This window comes from Panthera leo, chromosome D2 (assembly GCF_018350215.1).
Source record: "Panthera leo isolate Ple1 chromosome D2, P.leo_Ple1_pat1.1, whole genome shotgun sequence".
Taxonomy (NCBI): domain Eukaryota; kingdom Metazoa; phylum Chordata; class Mammalia; order Carnivora; family Felidae; genus Panthera; species Panthera leo.
This window is the reverse complement of record NC_056689.1, coordinates 24,736,837-24,746,319: the sequence shown is the minus strand read 5'-3', so window position 1 is coordinate 24,746,319 and position 9,483 is coordinate 24,736,837.

Sequence of the window (9,483 nt, the reverse complement as noted above, 5' to 3'; positions counted from 1 at the left end):
ATAGACACACCAGTGTATACAACATAAATATATCCACTGTGTGCGTAAAAATATGTTAGCATTTACCTGGTTATAGGTACTTTACCTTGCTCAAGTCAGTACTGATCTGAGTTCCTTCATCACCGTCCCTCATCACCCAATGACCATCATTCTCAAGCCCAAAGCGTCTCCAAATCCCTTCCTTCCCTCCTGTGGGCCCTGGCATACACAGGAAGTATCACCTGGACACCTCTAGAAACTAAAGAATGTTAGTGCAGGAAGGAAAAGGAAATCCAACCCCTTTACTTTACAGTGGAGGAAACAGAAGAATTTAAGATTCAGATAAATTCCAACAGCTGCCCTGTGTTCACAACAGCCTTTACTTTTTCAGACTTACGCCTTGTGTGCCACCTAAAATATTTCTAAACAAACAAGAAAGAAAAGTACATTAAAAAATAAATACAATAAAATATTTCTAAGTACCCACATTTTCATTTGATATGGGCGCTGCCCTGATCAGATTCCTCTGGGAGAAGGAGATGTGTAGACAAGCAAAAGGCAAAGAAAGATGGTTTTTGTGCATGTTATCATCACCCTAGTGAAATCTTCTCAAAGAAGAGTGCTCTTCTCTGGGAAGTGGTTTTAATGGGGACACCCAGAAGTCAAATTCATGTTACAAAAAAGTCACATTCACGTACCATTGCCATTTCACCTAATTTCCTCTACTTAGACTGAAAGCTCTACCAGGGCAAGGATTTAGAGCCATGACTTCAGGGCTGCAGGTTCAGCAGGTATAAAGACTCATATTAAAGGGGTGAGCTCTGGAGCCTACCTTTTCCAACTGCCATTGCCCACAACTTTTATCTTAGTGATACACAGAGCCTGCTCTCACTGACCGTGATAATAACAGTACTGAATTCTTCCTGTGCATTGGGCTTTGTGTTACACGTTTGATTTGCACTATCTCACTAATCCTAATCCTTAAACCACCCCTGTGCTGTTACAGGCAGTTACATTTTATAATGGTGAGACTGAGGCACCAGGCACCAAGAGGTAGAGTACTCCGCCCCAGGTATTCTTTGGACACTGTACCCTGACCACTTCATGGACTATGTGTTCTTTTGATTGTTCTCAGTGAAGCCCGGCAATCCTTGGGGAGAGGTAAACAAGCTCGTCCAGTTTCAGCTGGTGACTAGGGTGGGACCAGAGCCCTTTCATGCACTTTGCCCCTAATGGGGGAGATTTGCCATAAATTGAGGGCTGTGAATAGAATTATTTATTTTATTTTGGTGGAGAATATGTGATGACTGGGGCTGTCAGATGAAGAAGAACCAACATCCTTTAGCATTTTCCTGACGGTTGTGGCTTCATTTTAGGATGTTTTTCTCCTCTGTTTTTCTAAATTGTCACAAAACATTTGCGCAATGACCTGGGGCGTTGTGACACCCTTAGATGAAAATCTAAGGACAACTTGGATGAAGGACAGTTTGCAAGCAAGAACACCGCCCGCCCTCACCTTGGTTAAATAAATCAAATGGAAACGATTTGTTCAGATCGGAGGATCTTCCAAAGTGCCCTGACTCCTTGGCAAACACTGTTGCTTAGCTGGACGTCAAAAGTCCAGCTAGAAACACAAAACGTTGGAGGGGCGCGCCGGCCTGCGCCAAGCAGCCTCCTCCGGCAAGCTAGGGTTTTCGAGAAAGTCCGGAGGGCTTGTGTGGCTCCTCCCCCTCCGGGTTAGGAACTGGGTGAAAGAGCTTTAGAGGAGCACGGCTCGCCGGCTCCCTTCGTCTGGGAGGACGCCTCGGGCGGTCCCTGGGAGGCGCATGGAGGCGGGGGCGAGTTGCGGCGCGGGAGGAAACGGCTGCGTCTCCGCGCCAGAGCGGCGGGCCCACAGGGGGGAACCCCGCCCTCGGTGCCCGCCCGACCAGCGCGCCCCTCCCCTCCCCTCCCCCCCACCACCTCCCCTTCAGTTGTAAAATCCCACGAAGTGGGGCCGACTCGGGAGCCGGGCGGGCCCTTGGCTCAACCCCAAAACCCCCAGCACCCCAGACCCCCCAGCGCCGTCCTCGGCACGTCTCTAGCCTTCACCCACCATCCCAACACCCCTCCCCCTATCCCTCAGTGTGGCTCCAGCACTCCAACAGCCTCCGACCCCGGCTCCAGCATCCTCCCCACCCCCTCAAACAGCCCCAGCTACCCCTTCGGCTCAACCCGCGCGCCCCGGGGGCGGCTCCCGAGGCTGGACTCCAGCCGTTTGGCCTGCAGGGAGGAGCTGCAGCCGCGGAAGCCCCGCCCTTCGAGTTCTTGGACTCCCCCTGCCCCTTGAACATCTGGGTGCGGGGGTTAGTGTTCCAGATGTGGCTCCTGGGCGGCCAGATGTGCGCGCTCCTCCGCCCGGTGCCTGGCGGCCGGCGAGCCTGCATGGACGTGTGGGAGGGGCTGGGAGTTTTCCCTCCGAGCTGACTTAAAAGCCGGCGGAACCTCAGCCCCCTGGGCTTTCAGCCTTGGCCTCCAAGCGCTCCCCGACTCACGCCAAACGGAAAAAATGTCCAACCCATCGCCGCTGCCCAACAGCCCTCGGAACTTCTCAAACCAGCGGGGAAAATAGAGCAGCTTTACAGGATTCCCCAAAGAAAAACCCTTGTGTTTAGACCAAGCAGGCCTTGCGCAGGCCCTGGGACTCCAGGTGCGCAGCCAGCAAACAGCAGGTGTGGGAGAGAAGTTGCAATCGAGTTGCATCTGGGGCTTGCCCTAAAGCGCTCTTTGACCGGTTATGGATTTCATTTTTGAAGTTGGAGGTCGTCTTCCACCTGGTACAAGCAGTTCAGGACGGGAGGAAAGCCAAGTGAACCCTGTGACTCAAACCCCTTGGAATGTGCCTGGAATAATAATGGGAACTTGAAAGGGTTTTATGGCCGAGGTAGCTGGTGGAGACGAGGCTCCTGCTCCTGCAGTTGGCGGGCGGCCGAGGGGGGCAGTATTGCCTTTTGCAGTGCGGCTGCATCTGCTAACAGGACAAAAATAGTCAGAGCATCTGGTTTAAGTCAACCAAAAAGCACTTCTATCAGCTTAACCCACCGTCTTATGGAACCGACAGGGCAGGACAGGCCAAATGTATTCCCGGTGCTCCCAGTAATGGCTAAACGCAATCATATTTTACCATGGGTATTTCTAAGTGTCCTAATGCACAGTTGTCGTTATTTTAATGTTGCAACTTAGACTTCCTTTTCTGAGGTTGTGTGTGGGCATCTGCTCAAGTATTTACATTTGCGAGAAACGTTCTGAATATGTTGCCTTTTATTTCTCTCTCTTTCAATTTATGTTGTTGAACCATGAGGCCCTAGAATAGCAAAAAGAAAAAGTATCTGAGGCCAACATATGGGTTGTTTACACTACTAAATATATAGCCGTATTTCCCTCCCTTAACGCCCTACTCAGAATTCCAAAGGCAAGTTGGAACAAAAGGAAAATGTGTCTGAGTGTAAAGAGAGAATTTGTGCCAAGAATTACAGTCACAGGGTAAATAACCTTGTTTTCTCCTTCATCAGTGGCCGCTACCAAATCTCAATCTTGGAAGGTGGCCAACAGTCTGTCTGGTGGAGGGTGCTGCTAATTAGAGAGAGCCCATAAACCTCTCTGTCAAAGAGGGCATATGACCTTCCCTTCAAGTCTAAACAATAAAGCTGGCGAACTGCAGACTGCACTCCACACTGGCTGCCCTGAGGATTCCCTAAATAGGAACAGGATGAAGGCCAGGCTTAAGAGGTTACCATAGCTCTGCTCTCACACTTTGAGGAATTGGTCACTCCACTTCCCAGTATAACTTGTTTCAATTACCCTCTACAATCTATTTAGAGGAGAGCAGCTTGCAGAGAGAGCTCATTGTCTAATCTAAATGAGGAAGCAATTATTACTTGCCACTGTCTCATGTACTTTGAGACTGTCGGTCAAATATCAACCACATCTCATGCAACTATGCTTTGCACTTTGGAAGATGTATCCTTTTAATGACAATTACTTCCCCTTGCTTTTCTGAAACTCCCCCTTTCCTAGTAAGGTTACAATATTAAGGGCTTTTCCCCCTCTTCATGCTTCAGTGTCTTTTCTAATTTTAGAATGTAAGTTATGGTAAGGTAAAGACCACAACCTCTCCTCTACATTGGCTAATGTTAAATATTTTAAAAACTATTTTTTGGTTTTTTGTTTGTTTTTTAGGCATCTTCTCAGACTATAGCAAAACAGAGTACCCCAAGTCTTTCCTTCTTTGTCTCATTTACCTCCCTGGGAGCCCCCTGCAAGTTTGCATTTTATACAACATGTTGCAAACTATAAATAATACAGTACCATTTTCTTCCAACATATGGAAACTGTCCCCTGCTATATATACTCACTGTACTTGCTTTGGACTTAAAAGACTGAAAGGAGTTCATCTCCTATGTAAAGAGGCATTTGGCCTTTTTTGTATGTTTTATTGGTTAAAACCCAGTAGGGAACAATGCACAAAAATTCTTGTGAACGGAGCACATAAAAGGGTTTACAAGGTGTGGTTTGAAGAGAGGAAGCCACACAGCAAGTGCTGGTGGAGAGAGGAAGGAAGGAAAGCACTTCCCGGGAGGATACTCCTCCCGTTGAAGCTACCACCTCTCTTCAGATCTCTTCCTGTTTGTCTCCACCAATAATTAATAGTAAATTATCTGTCTTTCTTTTTTTGTCTCCATTTGCAAAGCATCCTTTCTCTCCTTACTGAAGCTACTCCTAAGAGTGAAATCTATTCTTAACATCAAATGACTCAAAAACTTCACTCCATTCAGTTTTCTAAGAAATAATCTGAAAATATTGCTTTAACACAGATACGCTAAGAATCTTCTCTAGGTGAGCTGTTAAATATTCTGTGATCACCAAGATAACCAAGTGTAATGGAGTTAACAAGAGACTGAAGCCACAAGTGTTGTGCCTGGGTCCTAGGCTGGTCAATATTGAGTCCTGGTTTCTCTATCTACAAAACAGGGATGACACCTCTTCCCAAAACGTGAACACAAACTGACAGTCAAATGTTAGGTTATCACAGGTGAATACGAGAGACATTATAAGCTTTACAAGGTACTGTTCTTCCTCTTCCAAACCAACCATGTGCTGCAACAATCCTTTTCTTTGTAAGATAAATAAAACCCAGGACTTGTAATTTTTACATATAACTTTATATTTCAAGGTAAATATTTTCTTTTGGAACTTAATTAAGAATACCGTGATGGTTAATTTTATGTGTCAACTAAGTAGGCCACAGTATTCAGACGTTTGGTCAGCGGTTTGTCTAGATGTTACTATGAAGGTATTTTTCAGATGAGATTAATATTTAGTTTATCAGTAGACTTTGAACAAAGAATATTACACTTCATAATGCGGGTGGCCCTCATCCACTTAGTCGAAGGCCTGAAGAGGAATTTACCTACGGTAGACCTTGGGACTGGAGCTGTAACATCAACTCTTCCTTGGGTCTCCAGTAAGCCCTCTGCCCTGCAGATTTGGCACTTGACGACCTCCACACTTGCATGAGCCAACTCCTTAAAATAAGTCAGTCTCTCTTCCTTCCTCCCTCTTTTTCTCTACACATGTGTGTACGTGCACACCTGTGCGCACACACACACACACACACACACACACACACACACACACACACATCTATTGGTTCCATTTTTCCGGAGAACTCTAATACAGATACCTAGTATTGATTCCTGCCACTACCATGATCTGTCGTAGCAGTCAAATTTAGAGTAACTAGGCCTAACATTCTGAAAGGGGAAAAAAATCTCCACCTATTATCCCATATTCTTTCTCAACACTTTGAGATAGCCTCATGACAAAACACATTATAATTCAGCCAGATAGTCTAACCTGGCTTCATCAACTCTCACTCACTTCTTCCAAATTTAGCATTAAACAATGCTTGGAGGAGAAAAACTTCTTTCCCAAGGCTGATGTGCAAGACCATCTGCCCCTGCTGAAATTCTGCCTTCGATAAAAGGTATGCCCTGAGTATTGCAGGTGAGAGATGATGATGGCTTAAACTAGGTTAGTAGGAGGGGAGGGGAGTTTAACAAATTCAGGATACGGGCACACCTCGTTTTATTGTGCTTTGCTTTACTGAACTGCATATATGTTACATTTTTTTTACAAATTAAAGGTGGTGGTAACCCTGCATTGAGCAAGTCTATTAGCACCATTTTTCCAACCTCATTTGCTCACTTTGTTGGGTTTTTGTGTCACCTTTTGGTAATTCTTGCAATATTTCAAACTCTTCCACTTTTATATTTGTTATGGAGATCTGTGATGAGTGATTAATGATTAGCATTTTAAAGCAATATTTTAAAAATAAAGTATGTACATTGTCTTTTTAGACATAATGCTATTGCACATTTAATGGACTGCAGTAAAATGTAAACCTAACTTCTATATACATAGGGAAACCAAAACATTTATTTTGCCTTGCTTTATTGTGATACATTCTTGACTGCAGTGGTATAGAAACAAACTGGCAGTTTCTCCACGAGTAAGCCTGTATATTTTGGACAGAATCAAAATACTAATGTACTGGATATGAGAGGTAAGGAAAAGAAGGGAATCAAGGATTAAAAACAAAACAAATTGGGGCACCTGGGTGGCTCAGTCGGTTAAGCATCCGACTCTTGGTTTCGGCTCAGGTCATCATCTCAGGATTCCTGAGTTTGAGCCCCACATTGGGCTCTGTGCTGACAGCACGGAGCCTGCTTAGGATCCTCCCTCTCCCTCTCTCTGCCTCTTCCCCACTAGGTGCACTTTCTCCCTCCCTCTCTCACACACAAAATAAATAAATAAATAATAAAATTTCATTTTAAAGCATTATCTTATAAAAAGCAAAACCAGACCATGAAGAGAGTGTTTCAAGGCTAGAATATTGATGGGTAGGTAAAAGGGAGGAATGTTTTCCAGGGAACAATCAATCAATCTCTGACATAATTTTCATTGCATAAATCTTTCTCAAGAAGAGTGAACCATTTAAAGGGAGAATAAAATGGGAAAAATGCCACAGTTCATATATTCATTGTGTTCTTTTGAATTTTTATTTAAATTTCTAACTCCTTTGGATCACCACGAGGATGTACGTCCTAATAAAGATGAAAACATAACTCCATTTGGAAATGCTTTAACACATTACATATCAAAATGAAGTAACACAAAGAAACTTTTTTAAACATGGGATTTCTCTCTAAAGCTTAAATGTGAGGCAGACAGATGTCTGACTTTAAAACAGATGGAACCTCAGAACATTTCCAGGATACATAAAACTGAATTGTGTTATATTTTATGTCTGAGGCAGCTAACCAATACAAATTGATAGCTAGGGTTTCTGTACTTTTTTAAAAATCTTCCCATTCCAACATCCAATTTAACAATTCAATGTTTCTTTTGTAATCCTGTGACCATTCCGGAATGTATATGATTTTTTATAATTTCTTCTGTGATTTGGAATCTTAACTGTGTGCATATGTCATCTATTATATACATACATAAATATATATATATATATATATATATTATATACACACACACACACACACACACACAATATTACATACATACTCAATAATAAATATTATAAACTTATGGAACCCAACATAGGTATTCTGATACACACACACAAATACAAGTTGTCACTAATAAAATGAGTTTATTTTATATTAAAGTTTTCAAAAAACACATCTGTAAAATTACCCCCAGACTAGGCCTAAAGATAGCCTTTACAAAGAGTTTAAAAAATTATAAAACTGCTTTCTCTTAACTATTAAAGTACACAGATTTAAGAGGTGTTAGAGGTGAAAATGTTAATTCATGGTCCATTTTTAAAAAGTTAATGTACAATAAATCTGTAGGACACTACCAGTAGACGAAATCTTAAGCATTTAGAGGAAAAAGCCATATTTTTCTTTCACAAAGTTTTACTCAGTAAAACTTAGTAAACTTAAGCAAATGTAAATGCTGTTTACTAAGAAATATACACTGCCTACCACAGTAACAATGATCGCCTCAAAATCACCAAATTGCTTTGTCAATGAATCAGCCTATACAGGACAACATTTAGGAAACTGCTTGTCAATACATATTAACTCCTTAATCTTCCCAATACAAGAAAATCAAAATAAAAATTTAGTCCATTCCAATTAAACATACAAATTACTAATATTTCATAGAAGGTAACATTGGGTTATTTTTAACAACACAGAAGTTCAAGTATTACAGAAGCTCAAACTGTGTTATTTAAAAAAAAAGACATGAAATAAAATGTATTTAACTAACCAGTGTTTTACAGAAATTTGGAGTATTTACATATTTTATAACACTGTAGAAATCTTTGGTGGTGACATATGGATTAGTTCCCTGAAAATATTTTAATAATTTGTTCCATCAATCTGTATAGTCAAGTACTTATAATTAGCAAATGCTGACACTTACCACTTTCTAGCCAAATCCACGTACATATATGGAATAGTGAATCGTGTGGAGGGAATCTTGTGCAGGACCTAGGTGGGTTTACATAATTAATTACTTAGCAATAAGACATACTTCTGGCTCTTTTTTATCCCAGAAAAAGCATGGTAAACTGAAGAATAGATCAACTGTCACTTCCAAAACCTCTGGTAATAGTTAATATTAGTGCACAAGTTGAAGAAATATATAATAAAACACCGGCTACAATTTCTGCATAAACTTCAACAGCCACCAAAATAGCGCCCTTAAATAGGCTTGTGCAGCGTCTGATGCCCATTCACCAAATGGTGGTGGTGGGAAAGCAAGGCACTGTGGTCTAGAGATAAGTTCCTTCTTTTAAAAGCAGTGGATTCAAAAGCAGAGAAACAAAAAATGGCCCGCTCCACTTTCAAAGAGGCTAAGATTTGTGAGCTTATCATACAAAGTTCAAAGGAAAGGGCATGCTAAAACACACACAAGAGAAAAGCAGCAAAATCTCAGAAATGTAAGAAAAGGAGAGAAAGGAAGTAATAGAATAGCAAAATGACATCCACTGCCTGTAAAGATGTAACAGGAGAAATAGATCAGAGGGAACACTGTGGAGAGAGAGATTTAAAAAGGACACTCATTACCTCTTTGTGACTGGTCTTGTCTTTGTTTGTAGGAGTGTAAAGGGATAAATAATCCCTCCGATTTAGAGCAGTATTTATGAGTTTACTATAATTACAGAATAGGTTTAATACTTTAGTCTTAGGAAACATAAAGTGGCACAGAGCAGCCCCCAGAGGTAATGTTTTTATATAAAGTCACTTACATGACTTTGTCAGGCAACTCGAGATGACGCTGCCTTTGGGTGGGAAAGACAAACATGGTGTAGCATTTACATTGGTAAGTCTAGGACTAGGCAATGTAAATAAAAACTCTCTTCCAAGAGTTTATAATCAGGATTTCTAGGAATTTTGAACACAAATGAGTCTTTTTAGAAAACTAAAAGGCTAA